The sequence below is a fragment of the Herpailurus yagouaroundi genome, unplaced genomic scaffold (genome assembly GCF_014898765.1).
Source record: "Herpailurus yagouaroundi ecotype Mexico unplaced genomic scaffold, PumYag 253, whole genome shotgun sequence".
In the NCBI taxonomy this organism is placed as follows: Eukaryota; Metazoa; Chordata; class Mammalia; order Carnivora; family Felidae; genus Herpailurus; species Herpailurus yagouaroundi.
The window spans coordinates 6,782,713-6,801,447 of NW_024412470.1; positions in this window are offsets into that span (position 1 = coordinate 6,782,713).

The window sequence follows — 18,735 nt, forward strand, 5'->3', positions numbered from 1 at the left end:
GGCTCTGTGCTGTCAGTGCAGAGGCCAATACAGGGCTTAAACCCACAAGCCACGAGACAATGACCTGAGCCAAAATCAAGAGTCAGACACCCCACCGACTGAGCCACCCAGGTGCCCCCAGAATATGAAAAGTTTAACTGACTTCTATCAAGATTATTGAGGGAATTTTGATATTTTTGTAAATAACTAGGGGGAAAGCTGAGCTCAGGACTCTTGCTCTGAGCCAAATCTTCTAGGCACACGTAAATGGTCCTATTTCAGGGCAACTCCTGTCCACTGTCTAAGAAAAGCAAACTATCTCCAGAGTAACCTTCCCCATGTTGGGCCTATAGAACTTCCACAAACTAAGATAAAGCAATGAGCTCACATTTTAAAAGGAATTAAATACATGAGAAGCTACTATGAGTGAGAACCAAAACTGAAACAACAATCATCAGATTTAGATACCCAGACCCCCAAGGACGTGAGAGTGTATTTTTTAACAGTTATATTTTTACGTTATGTTGAAGAAATAAAACATGCAACTACAAAGATGAGCATTTCAATAAGAAAACTATTAGGAAAGAGGAAACAACTTTAGGGGAAAGAACAAATAGAACCATTTAAAAATAAAAAAATATATGTATATAATCAAAATCTCAAAAGACTGGCAAAAACAGCAGTTTGGGTGCAATTTGGGAAAGAGTTAGTGAAGTAGAAGATATCCAAAGAAATGTCAGATGTAGCAAAGATAAATGAAGAGGAAGAAAATACAGAAGAGGCTCAGACGCACTGAGAATAGAATAAGAAAGTCTAATGTGTGTGCAATCAGAATCCCAGGAGAAGAGAACGGAGGAGAGGCAATACTTAAGATGATGATGATTCTACAAATTTGACAGAGCTAATAACAAGTATAGATCCCAAAGTTCAGGAAACAAAACATCCCAGATATGATGAATAAAAGGAAATCCACACCTTGTAGAGTAGTAAAATTGCATAACACAAAAGACAAAGACCAGATCTTGAAAGCAGCCCGACAATGACAGATAACCTACAAGGAAGTGGTCATTAGAAAGACAACTGACTTCTCCATGCCAATAACAGAAATTAGAAACAGTGGAGTTAATACTTAATAGGTTGAGAGGAAATGCTGACAATTAAAAGTAAGTGCCCAGCAAAATCACCTTTAAAGAGAGTAAAAGAATAATATTCTCAGAGAAAGAAAAACTGAGAGTTTACTACTAAGAAACTGCTCTAAAGGAAGGAAGGAAGGAAGGAAGGAAGGAAGGAAGGAAGGAAGGAAGGAAGGAAAAGACAGAAAGAAAGAAAGAAAGAAAGAAAGAAAGAAAGAAAGAAAGAGAAGGAAGAAGGAAGGAAGGAAGGGGAAGGGAGGGAAGGGGAGGGGAAGGCAGGACAGGGCAGGGAAGGGCAGGGAAAGGAAAGGAAGGGAAGGAAAGGGAAGGGAAGGGAAAGGAGTTAGGGAGGGAGGAAGGAAGGGAAAAAAAGGAAGAGGAAGGAAGCCAGAAAGGTGGCTTAAGATGCAAAAAAGAATGGAGAGCAAAGAAAATGGTAAACCTAAACTGAAACAAATACTGTCTAAGTAAAAGTAATACTTGTGTCTAATTTGTGGGATTAAAAAGGTTGCAACTAAAAAAATGAAAAATCATAATATATAAATTGATGGGCAAAGGTTAGAAATAAAAGGTTATGAAATCCTTAGAGTATTTGGAAACTGGGGTCAGGACACTATTTAATTTGTTTCATGGATGCAAGACTGGTAAAACCAGAAGAGGGGACACACAGTAAGAAGTGGCTGCAGAAGCCCAGAAGAGAAATCAAGGTTTCCTGGATTAAGATGTGACAGTGAAAATGAAAAGAAACAGTTTCAAGATTTACTGTGGAGAGAGAAGGATTGGGAGGACCCAAGGATAACTTGTAGGTTCTGCACTGAGTCCCTGGCTAGATGGTGGTGCTGAGTGAGAAGGAGAAGCCAGCATCACCAGGGTGGATGAGGGAGAACAAGGGAAGCGTCCCACTCGGACATGGTCAGTCTGTGAGATGATCGAGAAAGTAGGTGATGGGCAATTCTGTAGTTTTAAGTAGAATTCGAAGCTGGGGAAGTCAATGTGGTCATCAACAGCATAAAGATGTCTTTTTAAACCCATGGGATTGGAAAAAATTATTTAGGGGAAGAATTTTGAGAGAGATTGGAAAATGACTGAAGGCAAGTCCTCAGGGACACTGGCTTCTAGAGGTCAGGTAGAGCAGGAAGAGCCAGCAAACAGGAAGGTGGGGGAACCAGTAAGGTAAGAGTAAAAGAGGAGAGGGTGGTGTTACGAGATCCAAAAGAAGAGAGCGTTTCAAGAATGATCCCACTATGATGAGAGGTCAAGTATGTTGGGGACAGAACCAAGTATGACCTTGATAAGAGTTCATTTAGAGGAAGTGCTGAGTGGTGAAATTGAATGGGAGGGAAGGAAGCAGTGAAGTATCTGAGACCTGTTCATAAAGGCTGGATATGGAATGGAGCAGAGAAATACAATGGCACCTAGACAGACAAGTGAGGTCCGTCGAGGGTTGGCTGGGTTTGGAGTTGTCAAAGTGTTCCTGTACAGTCTAAGGATGATTCCACAGAGAGAGAGAGCAGTTGATAGTGCAATGCTGGAGACAAAAGAATCATCAGAGAGGTGTGATCCTTGAGGGAATGAGAAGAGACCAGTGAACAGAGAACAGTGGAAAGACTGGCTTTTTAATGGGAAATGCACGCATTCTCCATTGCTAACATGAGGGGAGAAAATGCGTTTATGTTTTGAGATTTGGTGGCAGGCAGATGAAGGAGTTCATACCTAACAGCACCTGCTTTCTCAGCATAGCATGAGGCACCATGATCACCTGGGGGCGAGGAGAAAGAAGCTACAAGTAGTTGAGGGGGAAAGTGTCAAAAGGTAACCCTCTCCTCTATATCACAGCACTCCATTTATTTTCTTTGTGGAAGTTATAACAATCTCCAAGAATCTTGTTTATTTTTCCATTTACTCATTTATTATCCGCCTTCTCTACTAAAATGGAAGTTCCAGGAAAGGCAGGAACCAGGCCTGTCCTGTCCAGTTAGACTCAATCCTAGCAGAGTGCCCAGAACACTATACGGAGAACTGAATGAATAAACATACTTGTGTATTCAATGCTCAGTGATTACCGGAGAATTAAAAACTCCTACATAGAGGTTGTTCTGCTGAGCCCTTAACCAGAGCAGCTCTGTGACCAAGCCAAACAGTTAGAGTGGTGCTTCGGCTGCCAAGAAGCAGACAGTGATGTGGATGGCAGCCCAAGCAGGACAATTGCCTTGACTGAAACCAAATTACCCTCCACGGGAGCCACAGAGGGGATTTATACCTCCTGTCTCCACCTGGCCCTGCACGGCAGGCAGCCGCCGCCTGCCCTGGGTGGGGAAGGAAGAGAAGCCACTAATTGCATCAGGGCCCTTTAATCCTGTCACAATCTAATCAGGCTTGGGGCTGTCAGCAACAATGCAGCTTTCAAAAGACACTTTGATCTCCTGAGCTGTCCCTGCCAGAGCTGCCCACATCAATCTCTCTGGAGCCAGAAGCTACCAGACTCATGTACCCATTAGACCAGGGACTGGCAAAGAGGCCAGCACTCCAGACACACCAGACCAGACCCCAGATGATGAAATTGGGCGTCGGGCCCTTAGGGAAGAGCCTGAAAAGAGCAGCAAGCTGCTGTCTTCTGCCTTCAGGAAATACGAGTTTTGCCTTATTCCTAATTATTAACGCTGATGGCCATATACCCTAGAAATGACAAAATGTTTTCCAATGAAAGAGCAGAAACAACTCTAAGGAGAGTGTCTTCTTTTCATTAAAGGTAAGCAAGACAAGTACAGTGACTGGCCTCCCCAGGCTCCCATCTACCCTCTCTCCAATCCATCCTTCAAAAAATAAATTAACTTGTCTACCTAACACATGCTGCTTGAGCATCCAGTGTGTGGACCATTGAGGGACCAGAAGAATAAGACTTGGGAAACCAACATGGAATAGACCACTCAGTATCAAATGGGCAACAATGGACACGTGAAGTTCAGGCACCCAGGAAGTTCAGAGAGTCATGTTACTCTCCTGTACAAAAGCTTACAAGCACATCCCATGTCCTCCCTAGTTGTAGCAACCAATGTTCTCTTCACCAATATCCCCCTTCTCGTATTTCCATGTCCACAGTGGCATTATCCTTCCCTGACCTCCCCATGACCATATGACTTCCTTTGATCAATAAAATATGAGTGAAAGTGACAGGTTACTTTTGAGTAAAAGCCTTTAAGCACTGATGTGCATATTTCCATGTCCCTTCCCTCTTACTCTATAGCAAATCATAAGATTTTCAATGGTGAGACCTCCATGATCATGAGCCAGGGTGAGGAGAACAGGGAGCAGGTTCCCTGCTGACTTGAGATGGATTTGTAGCATGAGTTAAAATTAAACTTTGTTGATTCAAGTCTCTGCTATTTTAGTCTGTTTGTTCCTGCAGCAAAATGAAGCCCATGCAGGGGCACCTGGGTGGCTCAGTCGGTTAGGAGACCGCCTTCGGCTCAGGTCATGATCTCGTAGTTTGTGAGTTCGAGCCCCGTGTCGGGCTCTGTGCTGACAGCTCGGAGCCTGGAGCCTACTTCCAATTCTGTGTCTCGCCCTCTCTCTGCCCCTCCCCTGCTCATGCTCTGTGTCTTTCTGCCTCTCAATAATAAATAAGCGTTAAAAAAAAATTTTTTTTTAAATGAAGCCCATGCAAACTCCTTAGGCTGGCATTGAAGGCTTCCCCATATATCATAGCCTACCCTCCCAGGCTTTTCTTTCACAAATCTGACATGAACCCTACACTCCAGCCAAACTGGTCTATTTCCCATGCTCCAAACACATCCAGAAGCATCTGACAAGCAGGCACTTCCCATGAGCACCCCCTTACCCAAAATGCCATTCTCCCATCTCAATCCTACCAGCTTATAAAATCCTTCTTAGCAACTCCCTCTTTAAGAAGCCCTCCTGGATGACTTGAGTTAGAAAGGAGTCCTCCTGTGGATTCCAAAAACCCTTTCAGTGTCCCATTCATGGGTATTTATCTTATGGAGTTTTCTAGAACGTTTGGTCATTTGTTGACTGTGTTCCTGCAAGACTGTGCACCTTGAGAACAGGGCTTTGGGTCTCATTGATCTTTGTGATCCACACTCCGTGTAACCCGCACTTTGAGTGTCTTACACATCACTTGCTGGAACATTCCCTAAACCAGCATTCATGAATCTAGATAGAAAATATGGTGAGCTCTCTCAGTCACATTATAAATCTAAGCCACTACTAACCTTCCAGTCTTTATCTCAAATTTCTATTTTCTGGCCCAAAGTCCTAACATTCACTTCCCTCCCTCCATCCTCAACACTAGTTGTTGCTTTCTTTCAGAGACTATTTTTCATCAAGACACTAAACGGTTATCATTTAACGAGCTATGGCTTCTTAATGGGTTGAGGTGGAGGCACTGAGCGGTCAGAAAGCTTCCCTCACCAGCTGAGAAACCCCCTCTGCACCCAGCCTCACAGTGCACAGACAGACTCAGCGTCGTCAACACCACAGATTGCTACACCCCAAGGACCTCCAGGTTGTTTGAGAATAGCTGACATTGTAAGTGATAAATACTGTCATTCTCACCTTGCAGGGTTCCCGTGAGGATCAGAGACTAGTCTGTGCAAACGCCTGGTACACAACAGGCACTCAAGTGACAAGCATGGACATTGTTGTTACAAGGGAGCCTTAGTCAGGCCACACATGGACACACAGATGCCCTAGCTTAGTGACCATGGCAAGATGAGATGCAAGGGATGAGAAGCAAGGCCTCTGCTTTCTCACCGTGCCCCTCCAGCCCTGGCATTTACTCTCTCTCTTTCTATCTCTCTCTCTCTCACACAAACACACACTCATGCACTAGTCACCCCACTCTTTGTGTAGCGTCTGGAAATTCTACCTATTATCTTGGGGAATATTATATCTGTCCAAGAAAGGCCTCTAGGAAACAAAAATAAGTTTATTATATGACCATGTAAGCCTTCATCATCTAATATCTAATAGAAGATTCATAACCTAGGAAATGTGGCATAGGATTAGGCCCCCTTCACCATTATTTGGGATAATGGGGAAAGAGACCCAGAAATAAGGAAAGAGAATCATTGGCCTTTAGACCTCAAAGAGACTGGTTGACCTTGGAAGTCATTTAGGTCAACCCCTCATTATATATAGGAGGACACTGAGTCCCAGGGATGGAAGTAACTTGCCCACAGTCCCAGATCCATTAACAAGAATGCTGGCTCACCCTCCTAGACCTCCTGACCCCATTTACTCTTCTTCCAACACCATGCATCTCCTGGAGACTGACATGGAATGCCCCAAAGGCCATTTTTCTGGGGCCCACCCTGCACTACGATCCCTACTTCTTTCTCCCCCTGCCCCGGGTGTCCTCCTCCTACAAAAGTCCCCATGCCCACAGCACTCTCCTTTCTTATATTACCATCATTGACAGAAAATTCCAGTAATCCCCAAAGAAAAGAAAGTAGGTAGGGAGTGGTCAGGAACGAAAAAGGGGCTTCCCACATGTACAAAAAAGCCCTGGCAGGAGCCAAGGAAATATACAGCTGCTCTAGCTTTCTGAGTTGAGCTGTTAGCAGGTATTCCAGAAATTCAGCTGCTAACAGCAGCAGCGGAAGTCTTGCCTGCTCAGCCTCCCACATCTGCTCCCAGGCTCCAGAAGGGGGAGAGGAGCCCAGCCCGGGAGGCCTCTGAGCAGATGGTAACTCTGCGCCCTGTGGATGACTTCACCCGGGTAATTACGACTGACGAGGGTATTGGGAAGCCTCCTTGCTGAGGATAATTAGTCAGGATAAATAAACTGAGCCCTGCTCGGAAGTCTGGGAGATCATAAAACATTAATAATAGTAGCCGCTGGTCATGGAGCACCTACTAACTGCAGGCACTTTACAAATCTTTTTTTTTTTTTTTTGGTTAATCCTCGCTACAACCCTATGAGGTGTAGGTTTTATGGTGCCCATTTTACATGGGAAAACAAAAAAAGAAAAGCCCCTAAAATACTAAAGCAACATGCCCAAGATCACACAAGCACTAAAATAGCAGCTTCAAGGTTCAAACCTTAGTCTGACCAAATGGGGAACCTGTGTGTTTTCTGGGGTGCCACATACATACCCATGCTGCCACTGGTGGTCTAACAATATGAGTCTTTTTAACCAATACGAATCTAGTCTCTGTTCTGAGACAGTAAGATGGCCCTGAGTATCCAAAGACAAGTAAGACACCATCCCTCTCCCAGGGGCTCATAGTCGAGGGGGAAAATAAAAATAGAGACCTCATGAGTAATGGTACCACCAAGCGGGAAATTCCTTCACAGAGGTGGGTAGTCACCTGGATGACTTTTTTTAGTTTGCTTCTTTCCCAATATCCTCCGGATCCTAAAGCGCCATAAGGGTGATGTCTAAATAATAAAATGTTTTTGAGATAAAGGAAGAAAGATGTAGTAAGTACAGGAAAGAAAGAAGAGAAAAGGGAATTATATATCTATGTGTGAGCACAGGAAACCCCACACTAAGCTTAGAGGGTACAACAGGGCACTAGTCATAACAACTGAGGTCCTGGGAGACTTGGCTACCACTAACCAGGGCTCCTTGCCATGGCTCAGAAACATTTATGGCAGATTAAACATAACTCAGATCAGGCATCACACCTCCCTTATTTGAGTAGAGACCCTATGGCTTACCTCATGTCTCCCTATCATTGGTCTCAAAAGGTCCTTGTGCCTCCCCATTGCAATAATCTTACCCCCTGAAAAGTAAGAAATGAAATAGAGCAATTCCATACTTTTATCATCTCCTAGAAATATCTGCAGAGGTTGGATGGTCATTTCCAGGATGGGACAGAAGTTTTCCTTCTCTGAATAAGTCTGAGAATTAAATGATCTATAAGGTCCCATTCCACTCTGAGGATCCTGTGCTATGTAAGGTGATCCCAGGCAAAGAAAAGATGACAAGAGACCCAATCAAGGCTTTGCAGTTATTGTAAGATGACAAAGGACCAAAAATGAAAAGGTAAAGAATGTAAGAGGCCAATTTCACTTGTGAATCTATTTACTTAGCACACATCATTTACCAGTCAGCAGGTTCTTAAGAGCAGTGACCAGGACAGAGCAGAAATATTCACTCTCAAGTCACATGCATCTCAGCAGGAGGAGATAGAGAATGAGCACATAAACAAACAAACAAAAAATGCAATAAAGTAATTTTAGGCACCACTAAATCCTAAGAAGAAAATAAAATGGAATGATATAGAGGAACTGCAAAGCTGCCTAACTATAGAAACCTCAAGAAGACGTTCTCTAGGAAGGTGACATTTGAGTTGGGTTATGTATGATGAGAAAGAGGTAGCTCAGAAAAGATCTGGGGGAAAGAATATGCCCCCCCCCATGACAATAAGGTTGGTATGTTTAAAACCAATGCTGCTGGATCTAGGGAGCAAGAGGGAAAAGTGGAGAGAGAGCTAGGTGGAGGTTAAATAATAAAAGGTCTTACAAGCAGTTTTACTTTATTCTCCTTACAATGTAATGCTAGAGGTGTTTAAGCAGGAAAGAGACATAACTTAACTTATGCTATAGGAAGATAATTCTGGGGCACTTGGGTGACTCAGTCAGTTAAGTGTCCAACTTCAGCTCAAGTCATGATCATGGGGCTCGTGAGTTTGAGCCCTGCATCAGGCTCTGTGCTGACAACTCAGATCCTGGAGCCTGCTTCAGATCCTGTGTCTCCCTCTCTCTCTGCTCCTCCTTGGCTCACACTCTGTCTCTCAAAACCGAATAAACATTAAAAATAAATACATAAATAATAAAAATAATAAATTAAAAAGGAAATCTATGAGTATATTATACCACAAGTTATATATGACAAAAGGTGTGAAAAGGGCATTTAATAATATTTGGATGCATTCTAAATAAACATCTTAAGATGTGAGAGTAGATGTGTTGTTTCTCAACAAAATAAAGAGTTCCTATTTCCAAGGGACATCATTTTTGTGTATAAATTATTAGAGACCCTAAACAAAGATGTCCACTGTTTTCATTACAGTTTATTATTTTGGTCATAAATGGCTAGACAATCTAATAAGACATGAAACACAAATAAAAAGCATCCATTTGAAAAGAAGAAACTCACCATTATTGATGGAGAGTATGATTTCTTTTCCTGCTGAGAATCCAACCCTTGACACAAACCTACTGTGTGCCAGGTGCTTCTGACATGCCATCTCTCTGAACCCCACAACACATCAGGGGTGACATCTTTCTTCTCATTTGATAGATAAAGATAAATGGTCTTCCTCGCTATGGAGCAGAGAAGCTGAGATTTGAACATAAGTCTGTGATTACAAGGTCTGTGCTCTTACACCATGTTGCCAAAACATAAAAAGATAAAGCCAGAAGCTGCCAACACTTCCTCTTTCCTGTGGTCCCAGAGCTGTGGAAATTTCAGCTCACCTGCAGGATTAAGGTAGGAGCTAGAGCTTACCAACATCTCAGAAGCCTTAGTGCCAGAGGAAGTGATATGGCTGGCAGCTGCCTCCTTCCCTGCATCCCATGGGCCATTCCAACTGGGAAGAGGCCCCAGAACCTCAGCTGCTCAGTATAAATAATGCTGAGGAACTTTGGTTAGGTGTGAGTCTTGGCCCTTCCAGGGAATATTTTTTTTAATTTTTTTTTCAAGATATGAAGTTTATTGTCAAATTGGTTTCTATACAACACCCAGTGCTCATCCCAAAAGGTGCCCTCCTCAATACCCATCACCCACCCTCCGGGAATATTTAAATTTTAAAAGAAGAACATTTTTTACCCAGATGACTCTATAGTTGGTTGAATTGTGTGAATAATATTTTAACATTGGGAGGGGTGTGTATTTGTAGTTTCTCTTTCATCCTCCATGCGGCTGCCAAAGTCACTTCCCCCTGCAGTACAAGAGGGTATAACCTTGGCTCCCATCTCTGGAAGTGTGCCAACCCTGTCCAGAAGTCACACATTGCTGCACACAGTGACTTGAAGAAAGAGGCCAGGCCCTTGAGCTATGACTGCACAACCTGATTGTCCTCTTTAGACCCCAAGGAGGCTCAACCCAACACCCAGGGATGCTGAGTTGTCCTAAACCAAGGAACTCTGCTTCTCAAAGCTCCAAGTTCCTGCCAGGACTATAGAACTTTCTCTTTCCATTTTGATGACAACACAGAAATAAAGTACATCTCTTCCCATTTTCAAATGAAAACCTCCATTCAAGGAATTGAAAACTATTGCCTCTCTAAGATAGAATGGACCGGCATGTCTACATTTTCCACATTTCTCTTTAAATGCCAGTGTCAGGGGCAAAAGGCATTTCACCAGCTGCCTCATACCTGCCTGAATCCAAAGTTGGCAAGCCCAAACTGGCCTCTTCCCAGTTGCCAGTCACTTTGAAGCTTTTCAGTTTCCTTGGAGTGTTTTCTTTCCTCCCACCCTAAAAAACACAATAACCACCTGCAAGCGGCCTGCATTCTGGCCCTTCTCCCATTTCTCCCATGCCCTCCAGCATGTAGCAGGTGTGAAGCTTGGATATGGTAAAGAGGAGATGGGGAGGGACAGATAGGGCATGGGAAAGGGGAGGGGGAAAGAGGAGAAAGGGAGAGGAGGAATATCTGAGGAAGGGCCAAGAGGGTGCCAGTGGAAGACTCTGAATCCACAGACTGGTGGCACACAGCACCAGCTATGTCTTAGAAGCACAGGGTCATGAGAGAAGTTTCTCGGTCGTGGCCTGAAGCACCTGTTGCTGTACCATGAGGGCCAAGCTGTCGCCGGTTGTCTAAACTAATATTCCAGCCAAACAGCTGAGCACAGAGGAATGTGGTATTTCACTGTCCTGGAACCTTAGGAAATCTGCCCGCCAGGAGGGCTCCCATTTCCTCCTGACAAAATCTTGCCGGACACCCTGGAAGGATGGCCAGCGGTGCCTAGCAACCCCAGCAGTCACCATTCAGTACCTTGGACAGCTCCCCGCCAGCCCGGCAGCCCATCCCTTTCAGATTTCCACAAAGCTAGGCAGTTTGCTTCTCTTGGAGTCCAGTCACATAAACAATAAGGACAAACAGACTTTAAAAAATAAATTTGGGGCCACCTAATCCATAGTCAGGGTTGGTTATTCTGCAGAATAAGTCTCTTTAAACATGGCTCCCACGTCCCCCTCGAGTTGCCCCGTTTATCATTTATGACAGATATTTATTAGCAGCAGAGCAGTAAACGGTGAGTGAACATCTGAAAACAGGGCCATAAAATCCTGTAAATCACAACACTGCACAGGCAGCCAGCAGCACTGGGACGACCCCTCCCTTCCTGGCTGTGGAAACCATGGCAGGACTCCATCTGTACCGGAATCATTTACCCTGCTCAGGTGCTGTGTGATATGATATGGATGGCCTTTTCCTAAGTAGACTCACTCTGTCCCCTCCTCACTTTGTTTGCAGAGCCCAGACTGTGTGTCAGATGCTGCACTTGGGGTCAGGACCTGAAAATTGTCCCAGCCCTCCAGGAGCTCATAATCCATTAGCAAGAGGCAAAGAGCCAACACCACAGTTGCATCCTTGGCTCAGAGGAACCCGGTCCCTGCTTCTTTCTGTCTCCTTTCAATCATCATGCCCCCTTTGTCAGCACAGGCAGCTGGGCCTACCGCTGCTGCTGCTTCTGGTCCCTCACGTTGCTCCAGGCTCAATCTCTCACATGTCATGCTCCATGCTTCATGCACCCCGCCTCCCACACTGCAGAACCCACTGGATCCCACTGAGCTGCTTGGCATGCACACTGGCTGGCCCACACGCATCTTCTACAGGCAGGCAGGGAGGGAGGGCGTGCCTCTGGTTCCCACCACCATCGCCAAGTCATGGGATGTGGCTTCCCCAGCAGCCGCCCACAGGGGCAGGTAACACAGCCTGAGAATACAAGGGAATTAAGGCCCCATGAGGGAAACTTTGGCTGATCAGAGCAAGAAGACAGGAAGGAGACAGTGGATCAATTCTTCTCCTTCCCTTCTCCCAATAGACTACTATCAGACTCAGTATCTCTGTACAACCCCTCCAGAGGCTTCCCATTTGATGGATCAATACTAATGCTTCTCGGTTAAACTGTAGCCTGTTTAGTAACACTCTTCCTCCCATTTGTTGTCCCTTCTTCTTTGCACCATTTCTCTTCCCCCTCACTCTCACTTCCCTGGGGCTGCATGCGTGTGCCCCTATAAGCATTAGCTCATAAGTTTTGCCTCAGGCTCTGTTTCCTAGGGAACTGAGGCCAAGATCCTTCTCAGTCATAAATGACCAAAAATAACTTCCTGCCAACCTCCTAGCTGCCCTGTTCAGCCCATCTCCACAAAGCCTGCTTCAGATTTGGCCTCAGAGCCAGCTCCCTGCTACAGGGTGGAGAGGAAACCAGGAACCTTCCAAAAGGAGTCACAATGGAAGGTGAGGAAAGTTTACTCTTTGATAAATAGAATAAGAGCCTTTATCAGCCTGGTAGGCCAGGCCCCTCATTGACTGAAAGAACTAGGTCTCAAACTAGGAAAGCTAGCTTATGGCTTATACACACACTGCTATCCCAAATTCTCGGGGAGGGTGATGGGATATGTGGGGGGAGAGAAGGCAGGGAAGCTATAAGGTTTCCTTCAATTTTGAGCACCATGAGAAGCTACTTCCCAGCTGGCCTGTGACAAGGCATTGCTAGCATTAGTGGGTCCTTGAGACATACTTGGCATTTTACTGAAGATACAACAGTAAGACTGTTCCTGACTTTTAGGAGCTTACATTTCAGTAGAGTGCATCAGGTTTCAAAATTAGATATCCTTTGCATACACCGCCCCCCAAACCTTATCAAAACTGATTCAGACCCATAGACTCATCAAGCTCCTCTTGTGATAAGTGGCGTGCTCTTTCAATACAGCTGTCTGAGATAACCCACGAAATGGCCCGTTGACTGAGGTAAGGTAAAAAGCCACATTTGCAATATGAACCCATTTTTAAAACATGTAGTCTGTGCTTACTACGTACCAGCCATCTAGAGGCTAAAAGATACCAAGATAAAGAAGACTGAGATCCTGACTTCAAAAAGCTTGTCTGTTCCAGGACACCAATATATTCAGTTTTAATATGATGTGCTATCGGGGTGCCTGGGTGGCTCAGTCGGTTAAGCGTCTTTTGGTTTCGGCTCAGGTCACGATCTCACAATTCGTGAGTTTTGAGCCCCGCATCGGGGTCTGCACTGATGGTGCAGAGCCTGCTTGGGATTTCTCTCTCCCTATCTCTCTCTGCCCCTCCCCAGCTCTCTCTCTCAAATAAATAAATAGATAGATAAATAAACATTTAAAAATTGTTAATAAAAATATGATGTGCCATCCTAATAGAAATGCATATTGGGAGTAAAAAGGAGAATATCTGGTCTAATCAGGAATGCTGAGCTAAGTCTTGAGGAATAATTAAGAGGTAGTCTGATAAGAGGTGATACAGGAAAAAAGGAATGGTATATGAAAGGGCTTGAAAGATTTAAACCATTCCAGGGTCTCCAAACATTGCTTCCAATGTTTCCCATTCAGAAGCCCCCTGCTGCAGCTGACAGTGCTGTCGCTATCCTTCCATCAGTCATACCCTACAGTGACATAATCTGCCAAATCTCTTCGGCACACTACTTACTTCTGGCCATTTCCCCCAAAGCTTTCAGGCATATTTACTCTACTTGTACAAGGAACCGTGGATGTGTCAGACAGACACGTAAGAGGCTTCCCACATTCCCATCTGCAACAGTGTCTCCTTCAAGCAGTGATTGCCAGTCTTGGGTGGAGGGGCAGGTACAAGGCAGAGGACAAGATAAGAGATTAGAGCATGTGCCGCATGAAAAAATAAATCCAAGGGGTTTACTAGGAAGGCCATAAACGACTTTCTGGGAGGATAGAAAAGTTCTATATCATGATAAGGATTTGGGTTACAGGGACGTATTTATCTGTCAAAGCAAACTGGTAAAATGTATGCATTTTGTTGTATATAAATGTTACAACTATAAAAGGATAATAAAACTGAGTGTAAATTGAGGAGCAGGTAGAGGGGTGGATGAAGCAAGGATGGCAATGGCAAAGTGTTGATGACTGTTGACACTGGGTAATGGAAACGTAGCATCTTATTTGCTATGTAAATGCCAAGACTACATTCTTTGTAAAGTGTGGCCACTGAAGTCTGTTCTGTTGGCTTAGGGCTGAGCTCCTGATTTGACCGAGATGTCCTTAAACACCTGAAGGGGGAAAAAAATGTAAAAAAAAGAAAAATTGCATACTGACAGTGTGCTATTCCTTCAGGACCCAGGTGGGCATTTACAACTCTGCCTTAGCCTTCACTTCCTGTAGGATGAAACCTAAAAGTTAGCTTTGCAGCAGTGAAAGCTTAGGGACTTCCCAGGTCTTTTCTGAGCGTGTGTCCAGCTCTGGGCAAGTGTGTGACCTTCTACATGCCCCAGTAGACAGAGGTTTTTCAAAGCCCTTATTCTGTATCTCCTTCCCCAGTCTTTTCCTTTCTGGGATTTCCTCTCCATCTCTACCTGCCCTGAATGTTATCTCCTGCAGTGGGTGGCTGCGGCTAGTATATTTGCCTTTAAGTGCTTTCAACAACCACCACCCAGGGAAGCCGCTTCAGCCCTGAGAAGGCAGGAGAAACAAAAGTCATTCAGCCTATCTTCAGGAAGGCACTAGACAGGTCAAATCATACACCCCAACCTTTTGAAAATAAGGTCTGCTTGCGCCCTCTCACACGGGCTGCCCAGTTGAGGAGCAGGGGTTGGGAAATGGGTAACTTAACACAACACAGTGCTCTCTTCCCGAAATTCAGCAGCTTCTTTCTTCACTAAGCACTCCCCTGGCCATTGTAAGTATTTTATTAGGGTTCCAGAGGTCTGAAAAAGTTGATTCTTGCAGCTTTTGTCTGCTTACTCATTGCTTTAGTCAAGAAAGTTTCTGAGTCACGATCCTGTCCTTTTTGGTGACATCACTCCTGTTTATTCTATATATGTTTCAAATTTTCCATCATAAAAAGTTTTTGTTAAACCTGCAGGTAAATCTGATGGGTTATAACCACTTCCACTCATCCAAACTTTCAAAACTCACTACTTTCTTCTTCTTTTTTTTAATGTTTATTTATTTTTGAGAGAGAGAGAGAGAGTACAAGCAGGGGAGGGTCAGAGAGAGAGAGGGAGACACAGAATCCAAAGCGGGCTCCAGGCTCCGAGCTGTCAGCACAGAGCCCGACGCGGGGCTCGAACCCACAAACCATGAGATCATGACCTGAGCCGAAGTTGGATGCTTAACCGACTGAGCCACTCAGGCGCCCCCAAAACTCACTACTTTAAATGAATTCTGGCTTTCTCTTTTTTTGCTTTGAGCAACTTTAACTCACTGCCCCCCTGTGGTTGTTTGGGGTTACACTGGTCATCACTGTCCCCACCCCCACCGCCACTCCCTCCTGAGTCTCCAGGGGACCAGACACCTTGTGTCAGCCAGCTCTGTTAGTTCATCTACAGGAGAATCAGAAGGGATGAGGAGTTACACAGAGCCCACTGACCAGGACTGACTGGTTGGGGCCAGTTTTCTTCCCTCTCAATGCTGAGCATCCCAGATCCAGTGTCCCTCTTTCTTGTGTCTTTCTTGTGTGTCTCTTGTGAGACGCGGTTCATGAGAGAAAAATGAGGAAATTGCTCTCCAATAAGCACATCTGCAACCCCAAGGACTATTCATTGGCAAACACTGTTTAGCTTTGTTGCAATGTGGTTTTGGTTTTAATTGGTGCAGATGTTACTCCCACTACCCAGAATCTCCACCAGGCCTTTGAAAGCTAGGCACTGAAAGGATTAGGCATTTCTCCTCTTTTATTTTTTCTAATGTTTATTTATTTTTGAGAGAGACAGAGACAGAGCACAGGCCGGGGAGGAGCAGAGAGAGAGGGAGACACAGAATCCGAAACAGGCTCCAGGCTCTGAGCTGTCAGCACAGAGCCCGACGTGGGGCTCGAACTCACGGACCGCGAGATCATGACCTGAGCCAAAGTCGGACACTCAACCGACTGAGCCACCCAGGCATTTCTCCTCTTGAGCACTCTCAGAAGAAATCTTTTCGGACAGCCACAAACACTGCTAAGCTGCTGAGTACTTCTGAAATGCTTTCTCTTTCTTTCTTTCTTTTTTTTTTTTCTTTTTCATTTCACCATCATCGGAGCTGTTTCTGGCCACCTAGAGGGAACTCAGGAACAAACAGCTCTCCATGTGCTTGTTTCTCCTGAACCAGATGCATGCGGCACCTGGCAGCTGAGTGATTTGGGGAAAACAGCTTCTTGTCACACCTCCCCTCGCTCCACAGCCCAGGGAACCCTGAGGGATTTCAGAAATGGGGGCACGGAGCTGGGCCAGTTCTTACTTTTCACAGAACTCAGAGGAATGTGAGACACCGTCATCCTTTGCCTTTTGTACAGTTTCTTGGTTTCATCTCAGAACAAGATGGGAGTACGCTCCTTCTCGCTCATTAACTGATGTAGAACTCTACACATCATGCTATTCTGTGCCCCAAAGAAACTTCAGTGTCGCCCCATTGTTGGCAAATTAAATCCAACATCTTTTTGGGTCTCAAACAAGCTGAAACTGACCCGTTTTTCTAATTCTGTTTCATGTTGTGTAGCGCGTTGTGTTCCAGACAAAATCAAACATCATCCGTTTTCTTTTTTTTTTTTTTTTAATGTTTGTTTATTTTTGAGACAGAGAGAGACAGGGTGTGAGCAGGGGAGGGGCAGAGAGAGATGGAGACACAGAATCCGAAGCAGGCTCCAGCCTCTGAGCCATCAGCATAGAGCCTGACACGGGGCTCAAACCTGCGAACTATGACATCATGACCTGAGCCGAAGTTGGAAGCTTAACTGACTGAGCCACCAGGCGCCCCACTGTGTTCACAGTTTCTACCAGTTAGGGAAGACAGTGGGGCTGCTTCTGCTACTGACATTATCTTCTACATACGAGGCACTCAAACCTGTTCTCGTGCATGAATAAATGTTAAAAGGAGAGTGAAAGAACAGGCCAGTTGTTCCTCTTGGGTGCCGAACAGCCCCCAGGGAAAACTCAACCAAGATCTGCCTCCTCGCAGTAATCTATTTAGTGCCTCCAAAGCTGCTGAGTTTAGCTCCCCACCAAAGTCCTGCCCAGCCAGTGTAGTGCTCCTGGAATTGACTGATCAATGCCTAAGGGATTAGAAAAACTCCTTTCCAGATGCACTGCCTCTTCTCTTGCTAATTATCCTCTGTGTCTCCTGAACAAATTGCTCCCTAATCAGTAACTTCATCCTCTGCAGAGAGAAAGCCTGGTTCTAACTTAAGATGTCTGAACCCAGCTCTGTCCTCTCCCACCTCCCCAGGGACAAGTGGGCCATCAACAGACCTGAGAATGGGGCCTCAGCACTAAGTGGGCCGGGCACACAGGAAGGAACGCTGCAAGCGCCCAGAGGGGCCTCTGAGCCAACCCAGCCCAGTGTTCCCCTGATGTACAGAGGGAAGGGGACGATGGAGGCCAGAGGTGGAGGGGCGCTGGCCCACGGTCACATGGCTCCGTGAGGGTGGAAAAGGGACCAGCCCCCTGGAGTCCGGATTCTCAGGACCGTTCTTGCCATTCGCTATGCCAGCATTTTCCCAAACCTGCCTGGGTGCAAAACTCACCCAGTAACTTTGTTAAGAAGAAAGAATCATCAACACTTTGTTACCGCCCAGTTATGGAGGATAAAGGGGGCAGAATAAAAAGGGATGGAGGTTTCATGCTTAGGGGGCTGGAAAAGAAGAGGGTTTTAAACACAGAACGGGAAACCACAGGCGGATGCTGAATTGCAGAGGGGAGTGGAGGGGAGCTCAGTGTGGGTCACTTTGACAGCTGCCAACCACGCCTCGAGCTGGACACCGAAAGTGACACAAAAGGCCCACAAAGTGTTTTATGATCTGGTTGTTAAAAACTAGACTAGGGCCTGCCACAGCAGTGGCTCGGAGCAAAGCATTGCTGGTGTTTGGAGGAGAAGAAAGAAGCCTGCTTACTGAATGATTAGCCAAGGCTTCTGGGAGGAGGCAATGCTTGAGCTGGACCTTGAAGGACAAGCAGGTTGCAGTGGAGTTTCCAGGAGCGAGGCGCTAAGGCAGCAGGCATCTGAGATTAGCCATCGCCAACTAGCGGTCAGGGAGACTTGAGAAAAACGTTAGAGTCGAAGAGTTAAGCAAACGTGGATTCTCTTGCATGGTCTCATCCCTCCCCTCCTCCCGGTGTGCCTCACACAGCCCTGCATATCTCGCTCTCCCCACCCATGTTACCCAGCGCCTGCTCTTGACAAAGCCCCGCTGAGATCTGTCCTACCCTAGACAACTCCCGCATTCCCAACCTTCTTGGTGCTTCTCCCCAGGTCCCCTGGTAAACCAGACCCACTCCGTTTGCGATCACCTCCTGGCCTTTCCAAACAACTGGCCAGTGGAACTACCACCAACATGGCAATGACAGAGAACTCTCTCAATTTCCAATACTCCATATCCCAATAATAGCGTACTCAGTATTCCAATAATAACTCGTTAACAGTTACCAGGGCTTACCATGTTCCAGGGTCTG